Source organism: Eretmochelys imbricata, chromosome 3, assembly GCF_965152235.1.
Source record: "Eretmochelys imbricata isolate rEreImb1 chromosome 3, rEreImb1.hap1, whole genome shotgun sequence".
NCBI lineage: Eukaryota > Metazoa > Chordata > Testudines > Cheloniidae > Eretmochelys > Eretmochelys imbricata.
Window position 1 is genome coordinate 34,716,232 of NC_135574.1, and position 18,578 is coordinate 34,734,809.

Consider the following 18,578-nt stretch of genomic DNA (forward strand, 5'->3'; position numbering starts at 1 on the left):
GATGGCACAACTTATTACAAGAGTTTTAAATTAGGAATTCAGTGGAGACAGCTGGGAAATGCTCATCTCATCTTCTTGTCTGATTTGAATATTGAGGAAGGAAAATCGAGTAAAAGTGGATGCTGCACTGGAGAAAGGAACAACATAAGGTAGGAGAATGGACAACAGGAGGAAAGATAGCACCAATACCACTGACAGTAACTGTCAGATTGTTGATACTAGCAGTAAAATGACTGTGCCTAATTGAGTGAGGAATCTGGGTGAAGCCAAGCAGAGAGAACTCAGATGTCTATACACCAATGCAAGGAGCCTGGATAACAAAATGGAGGAACTAGAACTACTGATGCAGGAGGTGAAACCAGATATTTTAGATATGATGGAAACATGGTGGAATATTGATCATGACTTCAGCACCAGTACTGAAGGGTACGTGCTGTTCAGGAAAGACAGAAATAAAGGTAAAAGTGATGGAGTAGCACCACATATTAATGATGAGGTACTTCTAAAGAAATTAGAAGTGATAGAATGGATCAAACAGAATCTGTTTGGGTCACAATACCTTTGGGAAAGAAAGATGACAGAGACTTCACTGGGACAGTGGTTGGGATCCACTGTAGATGAGATGTCGGCCGAGGCATACCATCTAAGTTTGATCCATGACTCAGAACTACCTGGGTCCTTGAACAGCTCGAGGTGGAGGGAAAGCTATAATCCAGACTTACCTTTGTTGATACAACATAGAAGTCATGTGCAAAAAAAGACATGTTGCAACCCATCCCGCACACACAACACAAACCATTTGCAATCAATGCCACAGCAGCCATAACTCCAAATTTGGTACTAATGCATAGATGCTTCACTTTCAAGACAGCAGATAGAAGAGGTTTCTCTAAAGACCTTGATAAAAAATTGTCTTACATCGATACAACTTCAGAGAATTATGATCTCTTTGTGAATGCACTGCACAATACCTCCCAAAAGTATATACCTCGAGGATGCAGAGCTGAGTACATACCAGGTTTCAGTCCCGTGGTTGCAGCAGAATACAAAAAATACCAACAAATGTTCCAAAGAGACCCTTTCTCGGAAAACTATCGCAGCAAGGACAGCCCTAATGAACAACTTCCAAGAAGAAAGGTGACGGAAATGGAAAGAATTGATTGAAGGAATAGACATGACCTACCCTAGTAGGAAAGTATGGTTGACCATTTGTAAGCTGAATAATGACACGAAGAAAGTAGAGCAACACCACAATATCATAGCCAGCCAGATGGCACACCAGCTTCTGCTCAATGGGAAAGCTCCGAAAAACCAGCCTAAAAGACTAATCAGACAGCAAACTGATCTGGAAGAAACTCATTTCAGTGCATCATATATAACAGATTAAATCAATGCCAGAATAAATCACCTTGAAGAATGGTAAGCCATCTGGACTAGATGACATACACGTATTGCAGATTAAGCACTTTGGTCCCACAACAAAGTTATGGGTATTATGCCTTTTTAGCAATTGCTTATCAACCCTTAGAATATCTAAATTATGGTGACAAGCCCATGTAATAGCTCTATTGAAGCCAGAAAGGAATGCCTCTGACCTAAAGAACTATCACTCATATGTCACCTCTATAAACTTTATGAACACCTCATGCTCAATTTCCTCTCACCTTATATCAAACAGCATCTAATACTAGAACAAGCTGGATTTAGACCTAGAAAGTCTTATACTGGCCAAATACTAAATATCACCCAGTATGTAGAAGATGGATTTGAGAGAGGGATGATAGCAGACGGTGTGTTCATAGACCTATCAGCAACATAGGATACAGTCAGACACCAAAACATGCTTGCCAAAGTTTATGATATGACGCATGACTACTGCCTTGTGCAGCTCATCTGATCTCTTCTAGAGAACAGAGTGTTTTACATAGAAGAAATAGAGCCTCTGGAGATAACAATGAAATGGCCTCATAGAATCATAGAATCATAGGATATCAGGGTTGGAAAGGACCTCAGGAGGTCATCTAGTCCAACTCCCTGCTCAAAGAAGGACCAACTAAATCATCCCAGCCAGGGCTTTGTCAAGCCTGACCTTAAAAACCTCAAAGGAAGGAGATTCCACCACCTCCCTAAGTAACGCATTCCATTGCTTCACCACCCTCCTAGTGAAAAAGTTTTTCCTAATATCCAACCTAAACCTCCCCCGCTGCAACTTGAGACCATTACTCCTCGTTCTGTCATCTGCTACCACTGAGAACAGTCTAGATCCATCCTCTTTGGAACCCCCTTTCAGGTAGTTGAAAGCAGCTATCAAATCCCCCTCATTCTTCTCTTCTGTCTCACTCAAGGCAGTGTGCTAGCACCAAACCTTTTCAATAAATATGCCAAATGACCAGAGCAGTACAAGGAGCTTCATATATGCCAATGATTTATGCATTACATCACAGAAAAAGGACTTTGCCACTATCAAGAGCAGACTGACATGTGCATTAAGCAACTCTCAGCTTATTACAATAATACCCAGCTTCATGCCAACCTGACCAAGACAAAGGTGATGGCCTTTCACTTATGCCGTTGAGAAGCCAAGCAGAAACTAAACATCACCTGGGATGGAATCTCACTGGTTAATCACCCAAATCCTGTTTATCTGGAGGTGACATTGGACCAGACACTTTCCTTCAAAGCACATGCAGAGAAGACGAAAGGGAAAGTTAGCGCCCGCAACAACATCCTCAGAAAATTGGTCACATCAAAGTGGGGAGCCAGCCCAGATACTTCGCAAAGCACTGCCATTGTCTCGTGCTACTCCATAGCAGAGTATTCATGTCCAGTGTGGGAACAATCTGTCCATGCTAAGAAACTAGACCCTATTCTAACCGATAGCTGTTGTGGAATAACAGGGTGTCTAAAGCCAACACCGAAGGATAGCCTATACTTTTTGGCTGGCATTCCACCACCTGATATCAGGAGGAAGGTAACAAAACAAAGGGAAAGATCACAGCAGATGGAAAACCCAGGGCATGGTCACACAGGAGTAACCACATGCCTTAAATCATGAAAGAGTTTTATGACCAGTGTTGTGCCTTTGGATACGACAGCTGGCAAGGCATGACTGAGGTTATGGAATGAAAGACTACGCACAGTCAGATGCACTGAAATAGATCTGGAAACCCTGTCCTATTAGTTTATTTTGTTTTCCTCCTAAGTCACTTGCTTTGAACTGTACTTTATTTTTACTGTTTTTTGGCAGCAGAAGTTCCACTCAAGTTGAGAATAGACCATTAAACACATTTTACTTCTGAGATTACTTTTTGATTGCTCTGCCTGTGCCTGACGCTTCAAGATGCTAAGGTTCTTTGTCTCCCATTGACTTCAATATAAAAAGATACTCAACATCTCACAGCGTCATGCCCCAATTCTTATAGCTAACCCTAACACTGAGATGTAAAGACAAATCTTTCTTCGTACAGCACAGAACCCTTTCTTGCCATGAGATACTCCCATTCTCCTCCCTCATTGTCCATCTGGATAATTTCCAGGAATATAAGTTTATTTTCCCATTTTTCTGATTAGAAAAGTCAACTCAACAAAGTGATATAAAATCATTCATAATGGAAGCCATTTGTCCTGTCTGTTTATAGGCTACAGAATACAGCTATTCAGAGGAGATACAATATTATCTTTTGCTATTACATGGTAATAGTCATAGCTCATAAGTACTGGAGCTGAAATATTTACTTTAAAACATGTACATAGTGGTATTATTGTTTATGTCACATTGCTGTATTACAAATTTAATTTTTTCTTATAATTGTCTTCAAATATTTAAGAAGTATTGAAGAGACCATTGGGATAACATTTTTACTGAGAGTGATGGTTCGTCAGATGGATTCCCTTCAAGTGAGTTGCTGACTTTCATGGAATCAGGTAAGTCTCACAAGAGACTGAGGTTCAACTGAAGCAGCAGCAGTTGTATTCTGAGAACACAACACAGCAGTTAGTGCAGAGGTGGACAAACTTTGGCCTGCGCGTCTGGCCCATCAGACCTTTTAATCTGGCCCTCAAGCTCCCACTGGGGAGCGGGGTCAGGGGCTTGCCCTGCTCCATGTGTGCTGTGGTTCTGCGCGGCTCACAGAAGCAGTAGCATGTCCCCCCTCCAGGTCCTATGCCCAGGGGCAGCCAGGGGGCTCTGCACACTGCCCCCGCCCCAAGTGCCTCCCCTGTAGCTCCCATTGGCTGGGAACCGCAGCCAATGGGAGCTGCAGGGGCTGTGCCTGCGGACGGGGCAGTGCGCAGACCCGCCTGGCTGTGCCTCTGCGTAGGAGCTGGAGGGGGGACATGCTGCTGCTTCTGGGAGCTGCTTGAGGTAAGCGCCACCTGGAGCCTGCATCCCAACCTCCTCCCATGCCCCGTCCCAGCCCTGATCCCCCTTCCGCCCTCCAAACCCCTCAGTCTCAGCCCAGAGCACCCTCCTGCACCAGAAACCCCTCATCACCAGTCCCACCCCAGAGCCCACATCCCCAGTCCCAAATTTTCATCAAAAACATGTGTTCTACACTGTCCATCCCTCTCCTGGGCAGTTCTGATATTGTAGATCCGTTGCCCCTGTAAAGAGTCAATATAGAACAGTCCGCTACTTTAATTGTAATTACCAAGCAATTCAATTTAAACACTAGACTGGAATAGTTTTGATTAAAGACTCAAACAAGCTTATTTAACTATAAGGATACAGATTTTAAGTGAGTACAAGAACAAGGTATTACAGTCAGAAATGGTTACAGAGAAGTAAAAATAAAACACTTCCTAGTAGCTAAGACTTAAAAAACTAGAGTAGGTTCAAGGTAAAACCTTACCAGAGGTCCCCAGCAACATATCTGACGAAATTTTTTATCTGGATTTGCCTCTAAAGGGCAGAGAGTGCAAGAAAGAGAGAGAGCCTAGGGTGTTTTTGACCCTAACTTTTATAGTTCCGTCCCCTTTGAAATGGATTCTTCTGAGGATTACCCCACAAAACAAAGTTTATTCAAACAGTAAAGACATGGAGTCTGAGTGTGAAGGTGCCCCTATTCTGTTTCTTCTCCCCTATGTATGCTGAAATGCAAATTTGCCTTGTCTTCCTCTTGCTGTCTCCAGGATCTTGTTTACTACTTATATGTAAATTGAGGTAAACACACATTCTTTTGTTTAAGATGGATCTGCTTAACCACTCCTTAGGGCTACATGGGTTTGAACATGTGCGACCAACATCACACAGGGGGAATTCATAACTTTACATATAATGTTGCTACATACATTTCACCATGGATATTCTTGACCAGTGAGTTATTAATTTTTAAATAATACATCACAAGGCAAATGTTGTACAAATATTATTACAGCAGTGTGTAGGGTGTGATTACAGGGTGCATTTGGTCACAGCCACCCAAAAGTCACAAGCCACTTTTGGATATTTGGGTCTTATATCTTTATTTCATCTAACTCCAAACTTCCTAAAGGCCATTTATCGCTGTTGGGAACTGTATATGTGTGTGGTTTAATTTGTTACAATGTGTATTTTGATGAAAAAGGCACAATATAAAGAGCACAAGTTCAGTATGCCTATTGTATCAAAGAGTTTGTATATCTTTCATTCCTCTTTCTCCTGTCTGCACGCATTAGAAAAGGAAACATCTGTTATTTTGTCTTTGTTCAGGATTGTGTAGAAGATATTCATGGCTTGATCCTGTCCCACTGGACTCAATGGGGGTTTTGCCATTGACTTTAGTAGGAGCTGGATCAGATACTCAATGCATTCTGCTTTTGCTCTGGGCTTGAGCCTGAGAGATCACATACCCTGTAATGTGCAAGTAAAATGAGGGAGATGGAGGGAAGAGGGGAGAGAAAGGTCTTGGGCACTGAATATTCAGTCATCAGGCATAATTAATAAAAATGATTTAAGGGCACAATGCACAAAAATAATAAAGTTTTGACTGTTTTCCTGATAGGGCTGTTATTAAACATAAATCATTACTTGGCAGGGCTCTTGGATCATTCAAAACTTTTCAAGTAATGATAGAGTGTAAGTCTGATTATGGTAACACATTTAAACTGAATAAGACTTCAAGTACATTCCTATTCGGTCTAGTCATAAAAAAAAAGATCAAAAGGAAAATCTAGAAGGACTGATAGCTAAATGTTAATATCACACTCAATTTATTTGTATGGAGGTCAACATTATTTTAAAGTTCTTTATTAGTGGTATAATTTATCGAGAGCAGTGCAAAAACATTTATGGAGAGAGGGGACAGCATAGCACGTAACCTGGCTGTGCTTTAATAAAAACAAAGGAGAGCTGAATAGAGGATGTGTCTGGGATTTGCAAGTGGCCTGTGAAAGATCACATGAAGCCTAATGCAGTTGAAAAGCCCTGTTTCAAAAAAAGAGAGGCAATACTTTTTTTCTAAGGCTACTGTAATTCTAGAAGCATTTAATTTTCTTGTGAATAACTTTGTAGCTCCTTCATGACTAGCTTTGATAGAGCTTTTCCATTAATACTAATAACAGCTGCATTGCACACATTTGTAGATTTTCTCCCTTATAAAATAACATGCAATGAATCTACACATCTGAATATTGGGTTGTAATAAATCTTATCACTTACATATCTATAGGAACACAAGGGGCCTGATTCTCATTTACATGAAGGCCACTTTACACAACTCTGGCAGTGTAAAGGGGTCTTAAACTCAGGATAAACATATATGTCCACTTTAAAGCCAGTTTACTCTGTCAGAATCATATAAGGGGCCTTCGCGTGAGAGAAGAAAGGATCTAAATTAAGCACCAGATTAGACCTATGATACAATTACTCTTAGGGGAGAGGGTAGTGCCACCCATATCCCAGACTGGGAATGGGATGGGGGGAACCTAAAGAAAAGATCTTCTATTCCATCACTGGTGAGTTGTTTTCTGTTTGTTGGTTTAAAGCGACTATTTGTGTAGCACACACCAAAAAGAATGTGTGACTTCCCAGCTAACTCTGGACAAATAGCTAAAAGAGTAGGAGCATTCTCAGAAATGGGCTTCATTGGACACAGGAAAATATTTGCCCAACAGAAAAATATAAAACTGAAGTGAAAAGAACTGTTATTGTCAAGAACAGAGTTTCATAGAATTTAAGGCTGGAAGGGACTGTTAGAGCCAGCTGGGCTTCCTGCATAATCATAGGCTATTCAGTTTTTCCCCAATACCCCTATATTGAGCCCAATGATTTCAGGCTTCAGAGTAGCAGCCATGTTAGTCTGTATCCGCAAAAAGAACAGGAGGACTTATGGCACCTTAGAGACTAACAAATTTATTAGAGCATAAGCTTTCGTGAGCTACAGCTCACTTCATTGGATGCATAGAATGGAACATATAGTAATATATATATATATATATATATACACACACACACATACTGATAAGTTGGAAGTTACCATACAAACTGTGAGAGGCTAATTAGTTAAGATGAGCTATTATCAGCAGGAGAAAAAAACTTTTGCAGTGATAATCAAGATGGCCCATTTAGACAGTTCACAAGAAGATTAATAACAAGAATTTTAGTTATAAGCTGGGAACGCATCAATTAGAAGTAACGGAGGAGGAGAAGGACCGTGGAATATTGGTTGATCATAGGATGACTATGAGCCGCCAATGTGATATGGCCGTGAAAAAGGCTAATGAGGTCTTGGGATGCATCAGGCGAGGTATTTGCAGTAGAGATAAGGAGGTTTTAGTACCATTATACAAGGCACTGGTGAGACCTCACCTGGAATACTGTGTGCAGTTCTGGTCTCCCATGTTTAAGAAGGATGAATTCAAACTGGAACAGGTACAGAGAAGGGCTACTAGGATGATCCGAGGAATGGAAAACCTGTCTTATGAAAGGAGACTCAAGGAGCTTGGCTTGTTTAGCCTAACTAAAAGAAGGTTGAGGGGAGATATGATTGCTCTCTATAAATATATCAGAGGGATAAATACCGGAGAGGGAGAGGAATTATTTAAGCTCAGTACCAATGTGGACACACGAACAAATGGATATAAACTAGTCATTGGGAAGTTTAGACTTGAAATTAGACGAAGGTTTCTAACCATCAGAGGAGTGAAGTTTTGGAATAGCCTTCCAAGGGAAGCAGTGGGGGCAAAAGACCTATCTGGCTTTAAGATTAAACTCGATAAGTTTATGGAAGAGATGGTACGATGGGATAACATGATTTTGGTAATTAATTGATCTTTAAATATTCATGGTAAATAGGCCCAATGGCCTGTGATGGGATGTTAGATGGGATGGGATCTGAGTTACTACAGAAAATTCTTTCCTGGGTATCTGGCTGGTGAATCTTGCCCATATGCTCAGGGTTTAGGTGATTGCCGTATTTGGGGTCGGGAAGGAATTTTCCTCCAGGGCAGATTGGAAGAGGCCCTGGAGGTTTTTCACCTTCCTCTATAGCAGGGGGCACGGGTCACTTGCTGGAGGATTCTCTGCTCCTTGAAGTCTTTAAACCACGATTTGAGGACTTCAGTAGCTCAGACATAGGTGAGAGGTTTTTCGCAGGAGTGGGTGGGTGAGATTCTGTGGCCTGCGTTGTGCAGGAGGTCGGACTAGATGATCATAATGGTCCCTTCTGACCTTGATATCTATGAAAAAAAAAAGAAGGTGTGAGGATACTTAACTTAAGGAAATAGATTCAATATGTGTAATGACCCAGCCACTCCCAGTCTCTATTCAAACCCAAGTTAATGGTATCTAGTTTGCATATTAATTCAAGCTCAGCAGTTTCTCATTGGAGTCTGTTTTTGAAGCTTTTCTCTTGCAAAATTGCCACCCTTAAATCTTTTACTGAGTGGCCGCAGAGGTTGAAGTAAAAAGAAAAGGAGTACTTGTGGCACTTTAGAGACTAACCAATTTATTTGAGCATAAGCTTTCGTGAGCTACAGCTCACTTCATCGGATGCATACCGTGGAAACTGCAGCAGACTTTATATATACACAGAGAATATGAAACAATACCTCCTCCCACCCCACTGTCCTGCTGGTAATAGCTTATCTAAAGTGATCATCAGGTTGGGCCATTTCCAGCACAAATCCAGGTTTTCTCACCCTCCACCCCCCCACACAAATTCACTCTCCTGCTGGTGATAGCCCATCCAAAGTGACAACTCTTTACACAATGTGCATTTGGATTTGTGCTGGAAATGGCCCAACCTGATGATCACTTTAGATAAGCTATTACCAGCAGGACAGTGGGGTGGGAGGAGGTATTGTTTCATATTCTCTGTGTATATATAAAGTCTGCTGCAGTTTCCACGGTATGCATCCGATGAAGTGAGCTGTAGCTCACGAAAGCTCATGCTCAAATAAATTGGTTAGTCTCTAAGGTGCCACAAGTACTCCTTTTCTTTTTGCGAATACAGACTAACACGGCTATTACTCTGAAACCAGAGGTTGAAGTGTTCTCCTACCGGTTTTTGAGTGTTATGATTCCTGATGTCAGATTTGTGTCCATTTATTCTTTTGCGTAGAGACTGTCCGGTTTGGCCAATGTACATGGCAGAGGGGTATTGCTGGCACATTATGGCATATATCACATTGGTAGATGTGCAGGTGAACGAGCGCCTGATTGCATGGCTAATGTGATTAGGTCCTATGATGGTGTCACTTGAATAAATATGTGGACAGAGTTGGCATCGGGCTTTGTTGCAAGAATAGGTTCCTGATTTCAGTTAAGCTAAATATTTTAGTCCTCAGGAGACTAAGCTGTTGTATGTCGTCAGCAGAGAATAAGTGAGACAGAGGTGCCTCCAATGCCCAAGGCCCTTGAGATGATAGGCAACTGATAAGGTGAAATGTATCGACATGATCCTATCTCTTCTGCGACAGGTGAAAGCAATTTGCCCTGCACCCCAGTTCCCTGCCAATTACTTCCCACCTCCAAATCTGGAACCTGAGCATGTGAGCAAGACACACCAGCCAAGCATCTAGGCAGACTGAGTTGACAAAGCTGTTCCATCTAGGATAGTTCAGCAGGGCACAGTTTAGTGGCCAATAATATGGTGGGGAAATAAGACCTCTTGGCCTGTTCCATGTCTGAGACATAGACTTGTAAGAATTTCTTAGTCTCAAGTCTTGAAGTAAAGAAAAATATTAATATAAAGAAACTAAAACACAGTGGGCAAACTGAGACAAATGCATTCCTGGTGTAACAATCAAGTCAGCTGGGTTACCCCAAGAATAAATTCAGCTCTTTTGTTTGGAGAAGCTTCATGTTGGCAGTCTATTTAAAAGGAAAGGAGGCTGATTCTTCATTGTCTTGCACCCTCTGTAGTGATTTACACCAGTTGAAATCAAAATGATAGCATTTTACATCCCCTTTGCTCTGGTGTAAATGGCTGGGCAGGAGATAAGATGACAGGGAATTGGGACCAATGTGTGTGGACACTTATGGAATGTCCAACTACTATTGCAGCAATAGTTGGGAAAGTAGCAAGTGTGCAGACTGCAGAGTGAAGGATCACTTGACCTCAGAGGAGAGGAGGACAGCATAATATGACTACGACATAGCGTATGAGCTTCACTGGGCAGGAAATCAAATTCAACAATACTTAGCACTCAAAGCTGTCAGATGTCTGAGAAGCCAACAGGAAGAAAAGAAATTCTCATACTATACAATATTTCAATAATCTTATGTATGGAGGATGTATTTTATTTCATGAAATCAGGATTTTGTCATTTATATGAACAATAAGAATATTCATGCTTACCTTAGGCAGGCTAAACTTTTGTAAGAAATATATACCACCACTAGTCAGGACATAAGTCAACCCCTAATAGCTTGGGTTTGGCAGAACCATCCCCTATAGGCATGTTAGACCCATTATGTTTATTGTGGGTTTTACTCCTTCCTCTTAGGCATTTGATATTGGTTAATATGGGAGACAGAATACTGGACTAGAGACCGCTGATCTGAATTGGCAAGTTCTTTGTTTCTTGCGCCAGTCATTTTAGTTACATCTAATTGTATATATTTTCCAAGTTTTCAAGAACCTTGCAATATCAAAGAAAAATCATCCATTTTTCCAGCTTCTCTTTGAATTAATACATCAGAAAATATGAAGAAAATGTCTTCTCTACATCCAGAATTAGAAATGTCAAGGAATTTCCAGATTTCAAGGCCTAATTAAACAAAATCTCCACCTTAAGGGTTAAACTCTTAACAGGAAAGCACTCTCCTTTTGGCATAATTACTCCACCTCAAGGAGAAGCAGAAGCTATGTCAGCAAGAGAGCGTCTCCTGCCTACATAGCACGGTGTGGAAACTGCTTTAAGTCAATGTAAGTTATGTCGCTCGGGGGGGTGTCATTTTCACATCGACTTAAGCAGTAGTGTAGACAAGCCCCCAGGAATGGGCACATTGCATAGGTGACACTTTCAGTCTTTGTTGGAGAAGGCAGCATGGACCATAGGGCACATCAGGTACCCAATTGCTCTCATGTCTATACTACAAAAGTACTCCGATTTTACAGAAGTCGATTTTTGGGAACAGATTGTATAAAGTCGAGTGCATGCTTCCACACAAAGCACATTAATTCGGCGGTGTGCGTCCACAGTACCGTGGCAAGTGTCGACATTCCGAGCAGTGCATTGTGGGTAGCTATCCCACAGTTCATGCAGTCCCCGCTGCCCATTGGAATTCTCCCAATGCCTCATGGGCTGAAAATTTGTCACTGATGGTTATGAGTAAATGTCGTCAGTCAACCCTCCCTCTCTCCGTGAAAGCAATGGCAGACAATCATTTTGCATCCTTTTCCCTGGATTGCCCCAGCAGACGCCATAGCAAGGCAAGCATGCAGTCCATTTAGCTCACCGCAACAGTTATGACCATTGTAAACACCTCGTGCATTATCGTGCAGTTTATGCAGAACCAGCACCTGAAAAACCAGGCAAGGAGGCGACTGCAGCTTGGTGATGAGGACATGAACACAGTTTTCTCTAAAACTGCAGTCCCCAGCAAATTTGGAGATCATGGTGTTACTGGTGCAGGCTCATGCCATGGAATGCCAATTCTGGGCCTGGGAAACAAGCACAGACTGGTGGGACGGCATAATGTTGCAGGTTTGGGATGATTCCCAGTGGCTCTGAAACTTTCGCATGCGTAAGGGCACTTTCATGGAACTTTGTGACTTGCTTTCCCCTGCCCTGAAGTGCAAGAATACCAAGATGAGAGCAGCCCTCACAGTTCACAAGCGAGTGGCAATAGCCCTGTGGAAGCTTGCAATGCCAGATAGCTACCAGTCAGTCGTAATCAATTTGGACTGGGCAAATCTACTGTGGGGGTTGCTGTGATGCAAGTGGCCAACACAGTCATTGAGCTGCTGCTATCAAAGGTAGTGACTCTGGGAAATGTGCAGGTCCTAGCGGATGGCTTTGCTGCAATGAGATTCCCTAACTGTGGTGGGGCTATAGACAGAACACATATCCCTATCTTGGCACCGGACCACCAGGGCAGCCAGTACATAAACCGCAAGGGGTACTTTTCAATGGTGCTGCAAGCACTGATGGATCATAAGGGACGTTTCACCAACATCAATGTGGGATGGCCGGGAAAGGTTCATGACGCTTGCGTCTTCAGGAATTCTGGTCTGTTTAAACGGCTGCAGGAAGGGATTTACTTCCCAGACCAGAAAATAACTGTTGGGGATGTTGAAATGCCTATAGTTATCCTTGGGGACCCAGCCTATGCCTTAATGCCCTGGCTCATGAAGCCGTACCCAGGCACCCTGGACAGTAGTAAGGAGCTGTTCAACTGTAGGCTGAGAAGTGCAGAATGGTGGTAGAGTGCATTTGGACATTTAAAGGGTCGCTGGCTCAGTTTACTGACTCGCTCAGACCTCAGCGAAACCAATATTCCCACTGTTATTACTGCTTGCTGTGTGCTCCACAGTCTCTGTGAGAGTAAGGGGGAGACGTTTATGGCAGGGTGGGACTTTGAGGCAAATCGCCTGGACACTGAATACACGCAGCCAGACACCAGGGCAGTTAGAAGAGCACAGCAGGAAGCACTGCGCATCAGAGAAGCTTTGAAAACCAGTTTCATGACTGGCCAGGGGACTGTGTGACACTTCTGTTTGTTTCTCCTTGATGAAAACCAGCCCCCTTGGTTGCCTCTAAATTCCCTGTAAGCCACCCTCCCTCCCCTCTTCGATCACAGCTTGCTTGCAAAGGAAATAAAGTCACTATCATTTAAAAAACATGTATTCTTTATTAATTGATTATAAAAATAGGGAGATAACTCACAAGGTAGCCTGGGTGGGGTGTGGGAGGAGGGTAGGAGGGAAGGAAAAGGCCACTTTAAAACTTGTTGAATGACAGCCTTCTGTTGCTTGGGCTGTCCACTGGGGTGGAGTGGTTGGGTGCCCGGAGCCTCCCCTGCCCACGTTCTTGGGCATCTGGGTGAGGAGGCTATGGAACTTGGGGAGGAGGGAGGGCGGTTAAACAGGGGCTGCAGCGGCAGTCTGTGATCCTGCTGCCATTCATGAACCTCCACCAGACGCCAGAGCATGTCCGTTTAATCCCGCAGTAGCCCCAGCGTTGCCTCATGCTTCCTCTGATCTTCCTGCCGCCACCTCTCCTCACATTCATCAGCCACTTTCCTGTACTCTGCTATCGTGTCCCTCCACACATTCTGCTGAGCTCTGTCATTGCGGGACGACTGCATGAGCTCAGAGAACATTTCATCGCGCGTGCGTTTTTTTCACCGCCTTATCTGAGATAGCCTTTGGGACGGAGGAGGGAGGCTTGAAACATTTGCAGCTGCTGGAGGGAAAAAAGAGAGTGAAGTATTTAAAAAGATACATTTTACAGAACAATGGCTATACTCTCATGGTAAACAACACTATTCACGTCACATAGCACACGTGATTTTGGTACAAGGTCGCATTTTGCATCGTATATTGAGTGCCTGAGGCTTTGGTGTTAGAGGTCACACATGCAGCGCCGGGCAACAGAATTCGGCTTGCAGGCGGCCATGGTAAGCCGTAGTCTTTTGGCTTCTGCAACCTTCATAACAGCAGCGCCCTCCTCTCCCATACCAAGCAAGGCACGTTGAGTTGGCCATTTAGTGCTGCGGTTTTCCTGTTAACGTGCAGCAGCAGAAACCAAACTAACCTCACACCATCCAATTGTCTGGGATGATTGCTTTACCCGTCACCCCACCGTGTAGTTGGTATCAGGGAAGATCCCTGCTAGCCAAACGCAAACAGCTCAGTGCCAATGCCTCCCCCCCAGGTGGCTAACTGCCGGGAGGATTTCTTTTCAGCCACAGGCAAACAGCCCAGTAGGAACAGCCACCTCTGAATGTCCCCTTAATTAAATTCCCCTATTTCAAGCAGGTTACCATGAATGATATGACTCTCCTGAGGATAACACAGAGAGATAAAGAACGGATGTTGCTTGAATGCCAGCAAACACTGGGACCATACGCTGCCAGGCTTTGTCATGCAATGATACCAGATTACTTGCTACTAGCATAGCGTGATAAAGTGTCCTACCATGGAGGACGGAATAAGGCTGCTTTCCCCAGAAACCTTCTGCAAAGGCTTTTAGAGTACCTCCAGGACAGCTTCATGGAGATGTCCCTGGAGGATTTCTGCTCCATCCCCGGACACGTTAACAGATTTTTCCAGTAGGTGTACCGGCCACAAATGCATCCCAAGTCCTCAGGGCTACTTAATCATTAAAAAAACGCTTGCTTTTATAACATGTATTATATTTTAAAAGATACCAGAGGTCCCTTCTCCGGCTTTGTTGGGTTGGGAGGGTATTTCAGTCAGGGTGATAAAAAGATCCTGGCTGTCAGGGAGAACCGTGTGCTGTGTGCTCTCCTCAAGCTCGTCCTCCTCATCATCATCTTCCTCGTCCGCAAAATCCTCAGGCATGGCGGAGAATACCCCATCATCGGAGTCCATGGACAGGGGTGGGGTAGTGGTGGCGGCCCCCCCTAGAATTGCATGCAGCTCAGCGTAGAAGCAGCATGTCTGGGGGGCTGTCCTGGAGCGTCCGTCTGATTCTTTGGTTTTCTGGTATGCTTGTCTAAGCTCCTTAAGTTTCATGCGGCACTGTGCTGCATCCCTCCTGTAGCCTCTGTCCCTCATGGCCTCAGAGATTTTTTGAAATGTTTTGGCATTTCATCTTTTGGAACGTAGTTCTGATAGCACGGATTCCCCTCCCCATACAGCGATCAGATCCAGTACCTCCCGTTCGGTCCATGCTGGAGCTCTTTTTCGATTCTGGGACTGCATGGTAACCTGTGCTAATGAGCTCTGCATGGTCACCTGTGCTGATGAGCTCACCTGGCCAAACAGGAAATGAGATTCAAAAGTTCCTGGGGCTTTTCCTGTACACCTTGCCAGTGCATCACAATGGTGCACTGTGGGATAGCTCCCGGAGGCCAATACCTTCAAATTGCATCCACACTAACCCTAATTCGAAACGGCGATGTTGATTTCTGCGCTAATCCCCTCGTTGGGGAGGAGTATAGAAATCAGTTTTAAGAGCCCTTTATGTAAAAAAAAAATGGCTTTGTTGTGTGGACGGGTGCAGGGTTAATTCAATTTAGCGCTGCTAAATCCGACATAAACTCGTAGTGTAGACCAGGCCTGAGAAATGAAGCTGTTTGCTACTAAATACTAGGAAAACCGCACCCAATTTTATGAAATAATTTACAGACTAGGGTCTGATCTATTAGGCACTTTCCAGGTGTGAGGCTTACTACCTTTAGGTTCAGTGAAATTGCTATTCAAGATAACAGAGTTTTACATCCAGTAGTTAGGTTTCAGAGTAACAGCCGTGTTAGTCTGTATTCGCAAAAAGAAAAGGAGTACTTGTGGCACCTTAGAGACTAACCAATTTATTTGAGCATGAGCTTTCGTGAGCTACAGCTCACTTCATCGGATGCATACCGTGGAAACTGCAGCAGACTTTATATACACACAGAGATCATGAAACAATACCTCCTCCCACCCCACTGTCCTGCTGGTAATAGCTTATCTAAAGTGATCATCAAGTTGGGCCACTTCCAGCACAAATCCAGGTTTTCTCACCCTCCACCCCCCCATCAATGTGCATGATAATCAAGGTGGGCCATTTCCTGCACAAATGCACATTGTGTAGAGAGTTGTCACTTTGGATGGGCTATTACCAGCAGGAGAGTGAGTTTGTGTGTGGGGGGGTGGAGAGTGAGAAAACCTGGATTTGTGCTGGAAATGGCCCAACTTGATGATCACTTTAGATAAGCTATTACCAGCAGGACAGTGGGGTGGGAGGAGGTATTGTTTCATGATCTCTGTGTGTATATAAAGTCTGCTGCAGTTTCCACGGTATGCATCCGATGAAGTGAGCTGTAGCTCACGAAAGCTCATGCTCAAATAAATTGGTTAGTCTCTAAGGTGCCACAAGTACTCCTTTTCTTTTATCCAGTAGTTAGTGTTTACAAGGTCAAGTTCTGTAGCTGGGCAAAAAACCCCATCACTCACCTATTTGTAAACATGTTCCCTAAATCAAATTCAGTTTTGGGTTGCTTTTCTGTGCACATTTATGTAATCAGGTTTTTGTGAAATAAATGTTGGGTGAGGAGTTGTTGTTTGTTTGGATACAGTTATTTGTGAATGACTGAATTTGAGTGCAATTAAAACGTATCTGGGCACAAGCATGAACAGGCATGTCAGAAGTGCTTCCCCAGACACTGTACATAAACATACAATAACTTGGTGGGAGTGTGATAAGAGAAATTTGGCAAAGTCAATAAACATGGCTTATAAGGAAGGAAACAAGCAATATTAAAAACTGGAGTAATGGGGCTTTACAAAATAAAATACCCTTTACTGTGCAAGAAAATAGTTTCAATGGTTTAAAATTTCTTAGGACTACTTAGCTACAGTGGGTGGAAATCAGGCTTGGTTTAAATCAATTAATTTATCATTAATTTCAGCATGGTCATGATTTCATCCCCCACTCTCCCTCTCGGCTTTGTGTCTGTTTATAAAGGTTTCTTAAGGCTTTGCTGCTGTTTATAAAAGTTATGTCATCCAATTAGAGAGTGGAAACCATAACATCTGTCCCATTGCACAGACCAAATACCAAATGTGAGTACTCCTAAGCACTTACGAATAGTTCACAGAAACATATGGGCTCAATGATATTTGTAAACAAAATATAGGAAATAATGGACAATTCATAACCTCATGACTGGATTGTGAGTGATTCATAAACATAAACAAGGGCCAAAAAATCAGAGGAAGAAATTATTTGCAACTAGTAATTTTGCCAGTCCTGATACAGACACACGTTGATAGTCAGCAAAAGTGCTTCTGATATTTTCGTGTTAAAGTGAGCATCAGCATATGTAATACCACCATTGCAGCTCTTTTTGCTTGGAAAGCGATTTGGGGAACTCTACGTAAAGGCACTGCAGGCTATTTGTGGCTTATGTATCAAAGGACTAAGATCCTTAATTATGCTTTTAAAAATTAATTCAAAAATCTATTTGTATCAAGTAGAACTGGTTTCAAAATAAGTATTTTCAGCAAAAAAAAAAAGGTGAAAGGAAATGGGGGGGGGCGCTGAGGATTTTGAAAGCGTTTAACTCTTTTTTCTAAAAAATCCAGGACAGATCAATTTTCTGTTTTTGATTACAAATGGAAATTTTCAAAAGGAATGAAAATTATCTACAAAAACATTATCTACAAGTCCACTTTTTTTTTTTAGTGGCAAGACTGATAATACAGGTTAAAGGAGAGTGAAAATCATGAAACACCATTCATTACCATGATTCTCCTCAGTCCTGTAATATCTCATATAGGAAGATATCTGCCTAGTTTATTTCTGACTCTTAATATTTACCATTTGCTGTTTGTTGACAGGGCCCCCAAGCATCACACCAGTGGGTACAGCTGTTCTTAGAACAGATAAGAAAATAAGAATGGCCTGTGACGGTGCCCCCCATAAGGCTTTATGGAAATATACTTATGAATGTATATATGACATAACTAGAATGTGGTTTATGCTACATATGCCATGTAACATATCCCTGTAAAGGGCATGATCTACTGAATATATTAATCCTATCCTTATGCATGTATCATTTTTGTATTCAAAATTATGAATATTGGCTGCATACTTGTTTATTCTGAGTAGGTTTTAGTGAAGCAGTTGGTCAAAAGACTATTCTCAGTAAGTGTCCAATCAAGAGGCTTGGAGATGCCAATCCACATCTGGGCTTTCCTAGGAATGTGGCTTGGCTGGTGAGGAACTCAGTCATGCTTGGACATGTGACTTGTGCACGTGACTCCAAAACTCCATTTTGTAGCTGGACTTTGCATTGGAGAGAGGAGGGGGTCTCCACCCACAAGAGAAAGTTTATTTAAACCCCTGGGAGACCCCTCCATTTTGTCTTCAGATGGCTAAAGAGAGAGCCTCTCCACCCCCAAAGATACCTGAAAGAAACTGGAACAAAGGACAGTAACTACAGGGGGTGTGAATGATTTCTGGACCCAGACTAGAAGGAG